We start from the raw sequence: 15,336 nt of genomic DNA, 5'->3' as shown, positions 1-15,336 counted from the left end.
GATTTGAGAAACAAATTTCAAAATAAATATTTAAAAAACACATGTAAATCAAACAATAAATATAGCTTCATACATTGTGTCACTAATTTTTCACTGGTGGTTGGACTTGTTGTAGATACTTATTTGGTACGTTGTCATGAAAAATGGGATCTAGAGTCATTAGGCTAAGTCAGAAGGTCCTGTAGTAGCAGTTTTGTCTTGGAGTAATGAAGGTCATGAATTCCAACTGCACATCCAAGACTTAGCCACATAACCTTGGTTGATACTCAGGAGATGAACTGCCAGAAATGCCAGCTTGTAGGAGATCTCAAACAGAGGTCCACTCAGGTGGACAAAATGATTTCCATGATATCATTTGAATAATAACAGGTTAGCACACAAATGCCCAGGCTAACATTCTTCCTTTAAAAGATCTCTGCTAAACAGTTTAGGTCATTAATCTTGTTGCTGTTGTGACATTTGTATGTGTGCAAATTGGCTGCCATGTTTCCTATATTACAAATGATTACCCTTCAAAACTAATTCGTTGGCATTAAAAATTTATGGAATGATTCAAAATCATACATGATATGATGTCATTGCAAGGCTTCCTTTCAAAGTTGCTCATTTGCACTTTAAGTTGTGAATAAGGAGAGACAATTCTAATACCCCTAAAAGGTACGAATATGTACATTCTATTTAAAGTGAAGTGAGGTGATGTTATGATGGCCTTCATTTGTTGAAGATCAAATTGTGGCTGATGTTATCAAAAGTGGGCATTCAGTTTTGCAACATTGCTTTTGAAATGCTAACCTGCTTAAAGAGAAAGCCTGTATTGGTAGTAGTTGAAAGGCATTTGTGCTAATAAATAGTAGAGTACTTTGGCAGAAACTGTTGAAGACAACCAGGAAATTCTTGGTTAAAAATCACACAACACTAGTTTATAGTCCAACAAGTTTATGTGGAAGCACTAGCTTTCGGAGTGCTGCTCCTTCATCAGGTGGTTGTGGAGCTTATACTCCTGGTATTTTGTGAATTTTTTAATGTTGTACACTCCAGTCCAACACTGGCGTCTCCAAATCAGGAAATTCGTGGATTGCACCTTACACTGAGCAGAATGGAATTCCCATATTATTACAAAGTGCTACTTAGAAGGTAAAATAGAGACATGTTTGGATGTCAGCGAAGTAATTCAAGAAGAAGGAGACCCACATATTGTAACCCATTTGCATGATAACATTGGTCCACAAAACTTTGCTGCACCTCACAATGGAGCAAAGCTTTTAGAGGATTAAGTTCAAGAGACAGGTTGTACAGATCTGTGTAGAAAGTGAGGACTGCAGATGCCAGAGATCAGAGCCGAGAGTGTGGTACTGGAAAAGCACAGGAGGTCAGGCAGCATCCGAGGAGCAGGAGGATCAATGTTTCGGGGATAAGCCCTTCATCAGAATTCTCCTGCTCCTCGGATGCTACCTGACCTGCTGTGCTTTTCCAGCACCACACTCTGTACAGATCTGTGAAGCTATAAACCATACTCCAGGGCAGACACAACACTTCTACTGGCAAGCATGATGACCAATGCCTTGAAAGTTCTTTGGCTATGTGTCTCTTCACAGATCCCATGGGATAAGGGTAATATCAATTAGTAGTGTATTCATACATTTAGGTGACTGAAGCCTTATTTGAAGGAACAAATGCTCATAGGAATCAGAAACTCAAACCTTACAGTTGCTTCAAATGACTATAATCCCCAAAATGCCTTCTAGACTTTCTTTCCCGTGCCAAAAAATGTCCCTTGTTGGATTTGCATAAAATTACACAAATGGGATCATCTAGACTAGAAGTTGTAAGTTAATTCCAAGCTACTATAGATGGCTCAGGATATCTGTATTTAATGGCATCCATCAAAGTCCTATTATTTGCTATTACCCTGTGGCTGGCTCTTGGATGATTTGGTTCATGGTCATTCTGCAGTAATTAATGGGGCATATGTATGCACCAGGCCTATCACAGAACACATGCTGAAGTAGCTTCCCTGGTACCTTAGTAAAAATACAAAATACTGGAAACACTCAGATCAGGTCAGATAACATCTGTGGCAAGAAACAGACAAGTTAATGTTTCAGAACTGGATGAGACCACAGGATTTAAAATTGGAAAAGAACAAAGTGCAAAGAAGCTAGATGCACACACCTAAGCAGATTGAGGTCCATTCATGCAGAATATCCAACGTACGCTCAGCAGAAGGATTGGGAAGAAAATTATTCTTAATAAGTCTTATTGGGGTTAGACAGCAAAGTTGATTTGAAGCCAAAATCAGATCAGGTCTGATTGTGTCAAATGCTACAGCAGGCTCAAGCAACTGAATGGCTGACTCCTGTAATATATTTCCTACTTCTAGGACTTTCTGCAGAAATGAGTAACTGTGTGATATTTGAGAAATTAGTGTTCTGTGACCGCATAGATCATCAGTTCCTGTCTGTAACAACTAGCCTTGTTACTTTTTCAAAATTAATAAACTAATGCAGGTTTAAACTGAATTTCAGAGTTGAATTTAAACAGCAAACCAGTTTCACAGAATATTGATGAATATATTATGTTTTGTCAAAAAATGTAACATCATAAAGAATTATAAGTGGTAACACTGGCTCTTCCAGCAGCCTGATAATATAGCATGTGTGATAATATAGCATGAAGCCATTTTCACCAGCAACTCTGAGCTGATTTAGCTGATCTCATGTGGAGTAAATATTTGAGCTTCAATCCACCACCCATTCCCCCATCACTGGCTGGCTCTTCGGTAACCCCTCAAAACACTAACTCTAGACATTGTGCAAAGAAAATTTGAACTCAACTGCATTGTCTTGTGTATTTGAATTGACTGCTATTATGCACTGTTTAGCTTATGCCTGATGAAAAGTGACACACTTACAGAGAACATTTTCAAGTCCATGATCCATATGTAAGCAACAAGAGTCAATCACACCAGAAGATTGAGGAAAAAAAATTAACTGACAACAAAATTACAATTATTCATTTTTCCAAACTTTTATTTGACCTAACATGAAAGATATTTTTGTTTTCATATTCATTTACTATTGTTTCAGTCCTTATTGCAAGACTGATGCGAGTAGTAATCATATTATTGATAACACCATTAAGATATCAGTAAATGTGTTTTGAAGTCTTTTTATTGTAACTATAATAATTGATCAGTGCTCAACGCATTTGTGATTTTTATACACTGGGTTACCCAACAGAAAACTTCAATGTTAGGGGCATGTTTTTTCTAATCAGTGGGAATAGAACAGGAAAGTGATTTAAAAGGAGTGGTTCCATTTACCTTCACAGGTTTTTATGGTAGGTAGAAAACTCCTGCTGGACTTCAATTGAATACTTAATGATATGGGAAAATTGAAATCCTGTAGTATACTTCAGAGCCCAATGGAATTTTAACTGTCTATAAGCGAGACACCTGCCAAAGCTGCTATTCCAGGTAAACCAGACAAGAAGCCAGAAAGGCCTAGTGAAGCAAGTAACCTGAAGAAATGCTCTTCCAAGTGCCAAAAGAAAAGTCCAAGAATCTTGCATCATGGGTTCCCTCTCCTAGCAACCAACAATTGCAAAGTTCTCTGTGCACCAGTCATTTCCATTCTGGGTTTGTTGTGATTAATTTTCTTCAGATGCTGATGGACTGTCTCTGACCTGACTAATTTTAGTCCCTGTCTGCTAGCTAGCTAATACTTCCCGGATTTAATTGGCTAGATGTAATTGAGGGGTGGAAATGAAAATCTTCTCAGCTTCCAACATACTCATGTGATAGATTGTTATCTACTTGTAGGAGAAAGTGAGGACAGCAGATGCTGGAGATCAGAGCTGAAAATGTGTTGCTGGAAAAGCGCAGCAGGTCAGGCAGCATTCAAGGAGCAGGAGAATCGATGTTTCGGGCATGAGCCCTTCTTCAGGAAGGGCTCATGCCCGAAACGTTGATTCTCCTGCTCCTTGGATGCTGCCTGACCTGCTGTGCTTTTCCAGCAACACATTTTCAGCTGTTATCTACTTGTCACTAGGAACTAAAATTCATCCTTTCTTAGTCTCCAGCTTTGTACAGTACTTGAGCTTCGAAACAAGGGTAATACCAAATGATTTTCTACAATGATAATGTATCCCTTTGGGATCACCAGTCACACTTTGTAATTGAATTATGTATTTAAGATGTACGGCAAAAATGTACTTTATCAAAATCAAATAAATTCTAATAGCCACTGTATACTGAGTAGTTGTTACATTTGGAAATGCATAAGAAATAAAATGTATTAATTTTTGTATTGTATTAACAATAAAGTGTATTGTCAAAACAATATATCTGAAATTATGCAGACACCTCAGAAGCTCTAGTAAAAAATATACCCAATAGGCTATGACTTGACATTAAAGAATGACACTGTCAGGTTTTACATAAATCCTTAAACAAATGACAGAAATTAAAATACTGTGCAAGCAACAGCTTGAACTGTAGATAATATGGACTGGCTATTTCAAAATTGAAACTGAAATAAAAGAAAAAAATTGTGGAGGCAGCGTTATTCAGCAAATGAACTTTGTTGTTGAAATGTTTACTAGTTTGTCTATTATTATTGTCTGACATTACCAGGGATTGATGGCACCTCTCAGGCACACAACATTGGCAATATGATGGGATTTTGGTTTTCATGAAGGGTTCCTTGATATAGGGAGTCATAGGACAGGGGGCCTGTCAGCCAGGAGCAATTTGAATTGACATTTTGAGCATAAGCCTATCATGGTGGGGTGGATGGTGAGGACCGGGGGTATCTGTCCTGTGTTTGGCACACCACCCATGCCCTCCACCTCCTCCATGACTTTCATATCCCCAGCCCCCAAGGCCTCATTTTCACAATGTACCTGTCCATCTGCCATGATGAAGATCTCCAAGCCCTCCATTTTTTCCTCTCACGCAGACCCAACCAATGCCCTTCCACTGACCCTCTCATTCGATTAGCTAAATTGGTCCTCACCCTCAACAATTTCTCCTTCAAATCCTCCCACATCCGCAAGACCAAAGGTGTATTCCTGGGCACCCACGTGGACCGGCGCCTTCCTTGGTATGTAGAACAGTGCATCTTCTGCTACGCCAGCACCATTTTCCACCTTTTACTCCGCTACATCAATGACTGTATGGGCGCCAACTCTTGCTCCCACAAGGAGGTTGAACAGTTCATCAACTTCAGTAACACCTTCCACCCTGACCACAAGTTTACCTGGACCATCCCGGATACCTCCCTCCCCTTCGTGGAACTCTCCATCTCCATTTCTGGCGACCAACTCCACATGGACATCCATTACAAACATGGGAGGTGTCCCAAACATTGAACAGAACCCTCCAATCCTCACCTCCCACCCCATCAAACTCCAGATACCTTGCACATCCTCTGCCATTTCTGCCACCTACAACCAAACCCCACCAACAGGGATATATTTCCCTCCCTACCCCTATCTGTGTTCCAGAGAGACCAGTCCCTCTGCTACTGTCTATGTTAGGTCCATGCCCCCCAGCAGCCCATACCCCACTTCCAGCACCTTCCCCTGCCACCACAAGAAGTGCGAAATCTGCACCCATACCTCCCCCCTCACCTCTGTCCAAAGCCCCAAAAGGTCTTTCCACATCCAACAGAGATTCACCTGTACTTCCACAGAGATCATATGTGTGCAACTGTGTCTGTTGCTCCTGATGTGGTCTCCTCTACACTGGGGAGACAGAACGCCAACTTGTGGAATATTTCAGAGAGCATCTCTGGGGCACACACACCAACCAACCCCACCACCCTCTGGCTGAACATTTCAACTCCCCCTTCCACTCCACCAAGGACATGCAAGTCTGGGCCTCCTCCATTGTCAAACCGTTACCATCTGACGCCTGAAGGAAGAATGTCTCATCTTCTGTCCAACTGCATGGGATCAATGTGAATTTCACCAGTTTCCTCATTTCTCCTCTGCCCATCCTATCCCAGATCCAACCTTCCAACTCACCACCTCCTCTTGACCTGTCCTACCTGTGTTTCCTTCCCATCTATCCGCTCCACCCTCCTCTCTGACCTATCACCTTCACCACACCATCATCTACCCATTGCACTCCCAGCTATCTTGCCCCCAGCCCCACTCCCCTCCCATTTATCTCGCAGCCCCCTTGGACCACAAGTCTCCTTGCTGATGAAGGGCTTACACTTGAAACGTCAATTTACCTGTTCCTTGGATGCTGCCTTACCTGCTGTGCTTTTCCAATACCACACGCTTGGACTCTGATTTCCAGCATTTGCAGTCTTCACTTTCCCCTAGCCAGGACAAATCTGCCTCACAGATTCAAATCATTCATGTATCGCTGGATGTCGGAGTGCGTCTGGGAAAATTAACAAACAGTGAAATTCACAACTGATCTTGGAGGAACTGGGCGAAGTTCACAGCACAGAATCAGATGAGTTAATTGTTTTAAGTGGCCTACAGAAAGTCTGTCGTAGTGAGTAGAGTGGGTTCTTTCTTGATTCGATGTTTTTGAAATATACCTCTTGATTAACCTTAAAATATAAGCCGTAACTATTAATCTAACTTGGGGCAGTGTTTTACAGAGGAATAAGATGGTGATATTTTCTGGGTCTGTAGATTATGAAGGAGCAAATATGGCTTTGAGTAGAGTGATATGTGCTTCTTGTCAGATGTGGAAGTTTAAAGAGAGTTTAAGGATTACTGCGGACTATATCTGCAATAAATGCTGTTGGTTGCGAATCTTATCAGATCAAATGAGGAATTTGCAACAGCAATAGTATGTGATGGATGGAAGTTATAGAAAAGGGAGATACAGTCACATATATGGAAAGGTAAGAGAGATAGGCACCTAGTGCAGGTGTGTTCTGTGACTATACCCATTTCAAACAGGTTTTCTGTTTTGGAAAATGTAGGGGTGATGGATTCTCATGGCAACGTAGCACGAGCAGCCAAGTTTCTGGTATTGAGACTGGCTGTAATGCAATGAGGGGTATGTTGGCTTCCAAGAGATTCCAATTGAGTGAGGTGATTCTCTAGTCCAAGGTACAGACAGATTTTTCTATGGCCAGCAGCAAAAAATCAGAATGGTGTGTTGCTTCCCTGGTGCCAGGATCAAGGATGTCTCAGAGAAGGTGCAGAATGTTCTCAACGGGGGAGAGGAGCCAGCAAGAGGTCATTGTCCACATTGGAACCAACAACATAGCAAAAGTTTGAGATTCTGAAGGGTGATTAGAGAGAGTTAGGAAAGAATTTAAAAAGGAGGTCCTCGAGAATAGTAATATCTGGACTACTCTCGGTGCTATGAGCTAGTGAGGGCAGGAATAGGTGGATGGAGCAGATGAATGTGTAGCTGAGGAGCTACCAATGGAGGTAGTGAGGAAAGAGATCAATCTGAGACTGGTACAGTTGAGAACAGAAGAGAATCAAACAGTCAGGGCAGGCAGGGACAAGGTAGGACTAATAAATTAAACTGCATTTAGTTCAATGCAAGGGGCCTAACAGGGAAGGAAGATGAACTCAGGGCATGGTTAGGAACATGGGACTGGGAATATCATAGCAATTACGGAAACATGGCTCAGGGATGGACAGGACTGACAGCTTAATGTTCCAAGATATAAATGCGACAGGAAGAATAGAAAGGGAGGCAAGAGAAGAGGGGGATGGGCGTTTTTGATAATGGATAGAATTACAGCTGTGCTGAGGGAGGATATTCATGGAAATACATCCAGGTACATTATTTGGATGGAACTGAGAAATAAGAAAGGAATGATCACCTTATTGGGATTGTATTATAGACTGCCTAATAGTCAGAGGGAAATTGAGAAACAAACTTGTAAGGAGATCTCAGCTATCTGTAAGAATAAAAGGGTGCTTATGGTAGGGGATTTTAACTTTCCAAACATAGACTGGGACTGCCATAGTGTTAAGGGTTTAGATGGAGAAGAATTTGTTAAGTGTGTACAGGACAATTTTCTGATTCAGTATGTGGATGTACCTACTAGAAAAGGTGCAAAACTTGACCTACTGTTGGGAAATAAGGCAGGGCAGGTGACTGAGATGCCAGTGGGGTAGCACTTTGGGGCCAGCGACCATAATTTCATTAGATTTAAAATAGTGATGGAAAAGGATAGATCAGATCTAAAAGTTGAAGTTCTAAATCGGAGAAAGACTAATTTTAACGGTATTAGGCAAAAACTTTCAAAAGTTGATTGGGGTAGATGTTCGCAGGTAAAGGGATGGCTGGAAAATGGGAGCCTTCAGGAATGAGATAACAAGAATCCAGAGAAAGTATATTCCTGTTAGGATTAAGGGAAAGGTTAGTAGGTATAGGGAATGCTGGCTGACTAAAGATATTGAGGGTTTGGTTAAGAAAAAGAAGGAAGCATATGTAAGGTATAGACAGGGTAGATCAAGTGAATCCTCAGAAGAGTATAAAGGCAGCAGGAGTATACTTAAGAGGGAAATCAGGAGGGCAAAAAGGGGTAATAAGATAGCTTTGGCAAATAGGGTTAAGGATATTCCAAAGGATTTTTACCCTAGAACTCTGTGGGAAGTGAGAGAAGTGATTGCTGGGCTTCTTGCTGAGATATTTGTATCATCGATAGTCACAAGTGAGGTACCAGAAGACTGGAGATTGGCAAACATGGTGCCACTGTTTAAGAAAGATGTTAAGAACAAGCCAGGGAACTATAGACCAGTGAGCCGGAGGGAATCCTGAGGGACAGGATGTATATGTACATACATTTGGAAAGGCAAGGATTGGTTAGAGATAGTCAACATGGCTTTGTGCGTGGGAAATCACATCTCACAAACTTGATTGAGTTTTTTTAAAGAAGTAACAAAGAAAATTGATGAGGGCAGACCAGTAGATGTGATCTATATGGACTTGAGTAAGGCGTTCGACAAGGTTCCCCATGAGAGACTGGTTAGCAAAATTAGACCTCACAGAATACGGGAGAACTAGCCATTTGGATACAGAACTGGCTCAGAAGTAGAAGACAGTGGGTGGTGTTGCGGGGTTGTTTTTCAGACTGGAGGCCTGTGACCCCGTTGAATTCCACAAGGATCAGTGCTGGGCCCTCTACTTTTCTTCATTTACATAAATGATTTGGATGTGAGCATAAGAGGTACAGTTAGTAAGTTTGCAGATGACACCAAAATTGAAGGTGTAGTGGACCTCCACTACAAGAAGGTTACCTCAGATTACAATAGGATCTTGATTAGATGGGCCAATGGACTGAGAAGTGGCAGATGGAGTTTAATTCAGATAAATGCGAGGTGCTGCATTTTGGAAGAGCAACTCTGAGCAGGACTTATGCATTTAATGGCAAGGTCCGAGGGAGAGTTGCTGAACAAAGAGACCTTGTAGTGCAGGTTCAGAACTCCTTGAAAGTGGAGTCGCAGGTGGCTAGGATAGTGAAGAAGGTGTTTGGTATGCTTTCCTTTATTGGTCAGAGTATTGAGTACAAGAGTTGGGAGGTCATGTTGCAGCTGTATGGGACATTGATTAGGCCACTGTTGGAATATTGCATGAATTCAGGTCTCCTTCCTATCAGAAAGATGTTGTGAAACTTGAAAGGGTTCAGAAAAGATTTACAAGGATGTTACCAGAGTTGGAGGATTTGAGCTATAGGGAGAGGCTGAACAGACTGGGGCTGTTTTCGCTGGAGCATCGGAGGCTGAGGGATGACATTATAGAGGTTTACAAAATCATAAAGAGCATGGATAGGGTAAATAGACAAAGTCTTTTCCCTGGGGTTGGGGAGTCCAGAACTAGAGGGCATAGGTTTAGGGTGAGAGGGGAAAGATATGAAAGAGACCTAAGGGGCAACTTTTTCATGCGGAGGGTGGTACGTGTATGGAACGAGCTGCCAGAGGATGTGGTGGAGGCTGGTACAATTGCAACATCTAAAAGGCATTTGGATAGTTATATGAGTAGGAAGGGTTTGGAGGGATATGGGCCGGGTACTGGCAGGTGGGACTAGATTGGGTTGGGATATCTGGTTGGCATGGACAGGTTGGACTGAAGGGTCTGTTTCCATGCTGTACATCTCTATGACTCCATGACTATTATTTGGAACTGGTTGTCATGCACCTATTAATATGGATTGTTCAGAAAGATATTCACAATTAGAGAATGACATCTAACAGTAGACTTTTTGTTTTGGGCTTTGCAAACTCAGGCTGTTTGAATACCAGTCTGTACTCTGCCTATTACCAACAACTGAAGGAACATCTGATTATCACAGGAAAACAATGAGTCATAAAGCCAATATGTCTGTCTTGCACTGGTACTGAAATTCATTCATGATATTGCTGAATTGTGTAATGGGTAGAACATATTTTTGAACTGACAATGCATTTGTGGAAAACATCACTCAAGTAGCTGTTGCATTGTAGCAGCATGAAATGGCTTGCTTTATCTGTTAGTACATGGATACAAAGGGAACTATTTCAGCAAGATGGCACCTGTTTTCATTCCTGAAGAAGGGCTTATGCCCGAAACGTCGAATCTCCTGTTCCTTGGATGCTGCCTGACCTGCTGCGCTTTTCCAGCAACACATTTGCAGCCCTGTTTTAAATTACCATGGAACCTGAGAACCTTGGTTTTCCCGCACTGCTTTGGTCAAAACACTACCATGGAATTGGTGTTGAGTTAACAACCAATCAATTCCGTTTCTCCTGTAGGATTTGCGTAATGATCATCTGTAATTTGCCATTCGCATATTTGCCTTGATGAGTGCAATTTGAAAAGTTTCAGCAATATTTAAGTTGTGTCCCATCACACAGCTAGTAAGATACTCCAGTTTAACGAACTTTTCTTAAAAGCGGACACTTCCTATCATACAGACTGATAATTTTTATACAGAAGAAACTTACATGTTATTCATGAGCAAAGAACTTTCAAGCCAATGCAGCACCCTTACAACTAGTCACTATCTTAATGCAGAAAATTCAGTCACCAATTTGGGTGCTGTAAGGTCATACAAACAGCAATGTTGTTTGGAAACGATGTTAACAGTCAGCCCACAAGGGAGAACTCAAAAGCAACGTTTTGTGGATTCTTAAAATGTAAAGTAAAAACAGAAAAGGCTGGAAATTTTGAACTGATTTGGTAGCTTCCACGCTGAGAGAAATATAATTGAATTGCCAAGTTATGGACGTTAATCACAATCATACTGTCATTAATACAGGCGCGGTTGGGCGACTTACAAACTTTTCGCTGTATTTTTCATGTAGTTGTGTACACGTGACAATAAATTCCTATTCTCAAAAATGTCCATTCTATTCTCTCAAGGTTAACTCCCATCGCCTTCAAAAAACGTATTTTTTAAAAATTCATTATAGAAGGCAGACAAGAATTTGGTTTTACATTTTACAAACGAGGGAAGAAGAAATATTTTGAAACTCTGATGCTCAAACCTTCACGGGCTGGGGACGAGTCGCTGGGAGAGAATGATTGCTGCGAATACTCAACGATTTCGTTATCGTTGGATCCTATGAATGGTGGAGGGGAGATTAGCTATCCCTCAAGTCTGTTGTCACCCAACAGTTCCGGTGACATTGTTACACAGCATGGGCTGTCCAATGATAATTCCGCGCAATTCCTCTTGATTCGATTAATGCTTCCTCTGAGGTAACTCCAACGTCTCCACCTCCTTCTGAAACCACGGTGAGACCCTGCTGCTGTGTCCCGCCCTGTAGCTACAAAAGGGAAGTGTTGACAGGGGGTGGGGGGGAATGCTGATCGCAGAAGTTAACTGATAGTCAATCAAGGCCCTCTGATATTTTAAATGGCAATTCATTGCCCAAATGCAGTGCTAAGCGGGACCAGGGAGATCAAAGTTCTCCCATTAGGTCATGAGCGGGAGTCTTTTGAAGATCAAGCACTACTTTGCGCGATCCTTTGTTGCAGACTGGAAACTGATTAGCAGCCGCTCAAACCCAGAGAGTTCAGAAATAATCGATGGTGAGAATGTATAAATTAGAGAGCACTTCCTAAAGTAAACTCACTTCCACAAGGAAATATATTGATTTGTCACCTTGCGATTCTTTCATTCCTGAGGCTATAGTTGCAAAATGCTGCGGATGCTCGGAATTTGAAATGAAAAAAAAGTTAGTAACACTCAGCAGACAGGCACCACTTGTGGAGTGAGGGAATAGAGAAGTCATAATGGACTCGAAATGTCAACTCAGTCCTGCTGAGTTTCTCCAGCACTTTCCACCTTTATTTGTTGTCCTGTGTACCAACTGAAATTCAAGCAATTACTGACATACGTCATTTTTTGAGGGGATTAACCCATTTATTTTAAGACGTTCCACAATTACATGATGTTTCGAGTTTTTAAGGTATTATTTCAACATTGAGCTTTTACAAGTGCCGCGTCTCTTTTTACCTTTTCATGTTAATATTAATTAAGTGGCTCAGAGTGCTTCAGCGCCATCAGTTTGGAATGATTGCCGGGGGTCACACCCAAATGGTTTGCTTTCGGCATTAACACTTCTGTGGGAGATCAACAGCTCTATTCAGGCGATTAGCTTTCTCGGGTGGAAAGTGCTGGGACTGTTCATGTTAAGACCGCTGGCGCCGTGCTCCTGGAGCGAGTTATAAATGTGCTTTTACCAGCAGGAAAATGTAACACGGGCGGAAAGGAAAATGTAAAACACTTCGGTTTAACACTGGAAACAAACATTCAGACACATTAGCAACGGCGCAGGCTCGAAGGTGATTCCTGATGGTCTTCCGTGTGGGCTATAAAAACCCAAACCGCGCATGAAACTACTCCGCCCATCGTTCCCGAATAGACGCTTTTATAGAAGAGTCTGTGCAGTTACTCCTCCCTCTTTACAATTTGTTTCTGTTTGCGCGGCCATTCCTGCTACAAACATGTCTCACTTTTAATATGATTTGGAGCTGCCTGTTGAAGGAGCAGCGCTCCGAAAGCTAGTGCTTCCAAATAAACCTGTTGGGCTATAACCTGGTGTTGTGTGATTTTTAGTTTTGTCACTTTTGGTAAACATCACATAATTAAAAGTAATTTAAATTGCTTTCGTAGGTTACTTGAAAGAACTGAAGAGTAATCAATACCTTTAAAGGTTTGAGAAATAATGCTCTAAAGAGCAAAGGTCCTACGAAAAATTCTGTTCAAGTTGTGTTGAAAATATACATTTTATTGTAGTTAATGTACATCACCCGTCCTTTGTAAACAGGGATGTTAATAGTCATTCCGATGATATTAGACTCTTATACAACTTTTCATTAATAATTCTTGCCTTGATATTGTTGTCTGGAGCACATTGTTATCGGAGATTTGGAAACGTTGTTTAGTGATGATTAGATTCCCTGCATTGTGGAAACAGGCCCTTCGGCCCAACAAGTCCACACCGACCCTCCGAAGAGCAATCCACCCAGACCCATTCCCCTACATTTACCCCTGTACCTAGCACTACAGAGAATCTAGCAAGGTCAATTCACCTAACCTGCACATCTTTGGACTGTGGGGGGAAACCGGTGCATTCGGAAGAAACCCACAGGGAGAATGTGCAAACTCCACACAGACAGTTGCCTGAGGCGGGAATTGAACCTGGGACAGTGAGGCAGCAGTGCTAACCACTGAGCCACCGTGCTGCCCCTGATATAGCGCAACAAGTGCTGAGAATATGACAGGTAGAGATTATTTTGAAACAAATAATTTTATGTTTAGGAAGTTATGTTCATTTTGGAAAGGAACAGGAGGTAGTGGCTATGTGTTGTGTAGACCCTGTGCTCAGACCGTCCGTCCAGCGAACGCTGAAGATTCTACCTCCGCCGTTTACACTCAATCGGTGAGCAGTTTCCCAGACTGACTCCGAGGCACCCATCTGACTGAGGTGTTTATGAGTACCTCTGCTCTCACCCTGGGAACTGCTTCAGTGCCTTTTGATCAGCTGCAATTTGCAGGGAAAGCTGAGTCATTCAGAAGGGTGCCGACTGGGCGGTAAAATGTGATTCATTAAAAAGATGAAAGTAAATGTTTTGAAAGTTTACTAACTTTCTAGTTACTGAGGCGAGCAGACAGGGTTCTGTCTATTGTTGCAATGTGACATGAAGCTTTTAATGATTTGGAGATGCCGGAGACTTTTAATGCTCATGATCCAACACAGTTCATCCTAATGGTGTTCGAACCTCTCCTACGCCTGCATATTCCATTTCATTCACTGCTGTCTCTACTGACCCAGTCTCGTTTCTGTTCAATGCCACACAATAAACAGACTGATTCTCCTGTTCCTTCCGGCTTCTTTGCTGAAAGTGGTAATTCCTGCAAGGCTCGGATTCTCTAAACTCAAATAACCTCTTTATTTTAGGGTGGTCTAGAGAGAGTGAAGCAGGAAACTATGGAAACCCAACAGGTTTCTGCGCAGTCAGCCAGCGGTTGATTTTAGGATGGTGCCAAGGAACATAATCTGTTCCCCTCCACCTTTATTTTCTGTCCAACCATTACAAAAAATATGTGAAGAATTTGCACATTACTAGCAAGGCCAACATTTGTTGCTCATCTCTCCATTGAGAAGGTGATGGTGGTGAACAGCTTTCTTGAATGGCTGCAGTCTAAGCAATGAACATATTCCCACAGTGCAGTCAGTAGGGAGTTCCACGGATTTTAATCAACACCAGTATTGGATGACAATATAGTTCACTACCACCTGATGAAGGAGCGACGCTCCGAAAGCTAGTCTGCTTCCAATTAAACCTGTTGGACTTTAACCTGATGTTGTGTGATTTTTAACTTTGTACACCCCAGTCCAACACCAGCATCTCCAAATATAGTTCAAGTTAGGATAGTCTATGACTTGAAGGTAAAGGTCATACATGTGTTGCCTTTGTCCCTCACAGTGGCAGAGGTTGTAGGTTTGGGAGATGCAGCCCAAGAAACATTGGTGAGTTATTGGAGTGCATTTTCTATGTCATCTACACCATTAATGGATAGACTGAGAGAAGGTGGTGGAACAAACAAAAACAGACTCGAAACTGAAAAAAACACAGATGCTGCAAATCAGAAACAAAAACAGAATTTGCTGAAGAAGCTCCGCATGTCTGGCAGCATCTGTGGAGAGAAAGCCGAGTTCAATGATCCTTCTTCAGATGCAACTTCTCATTTTCATCAGCTCCAGTTTTCCTTTTCTGAAGAAGGATCATTGGACTTGTAGCGTGAACTCTTGCCTTCTCTCCAAAGGTAGTGCCAGACCTGGGGAAGTGGAGAGTATTCTATCCTTGAAGATAGTGGTGAAGAGAAATTCCACTTTTATCAGGGTAGTGGG

Source organism: Hemiscyllium ocellatum, chromosome 22 (assembly GCF_020745735.1).
Source record: "Hemiscyllium ocellatum isolate sHemOce1 chromosome 22, sHemOce1.pat.X.cur, whole genome shotgun sequence".
NCBI lineage: Eukaryota > Metazoa > Chordata > Chondrichthyes > Orectolobiformes > Hemiscylliidae > Hemiscyllium > Hemiscyllium ocellatum.
The sequence above is the reverse complement of the archived record's forward strand: the minus strand, read 5'-3'. Positions refer to the sequence as shown.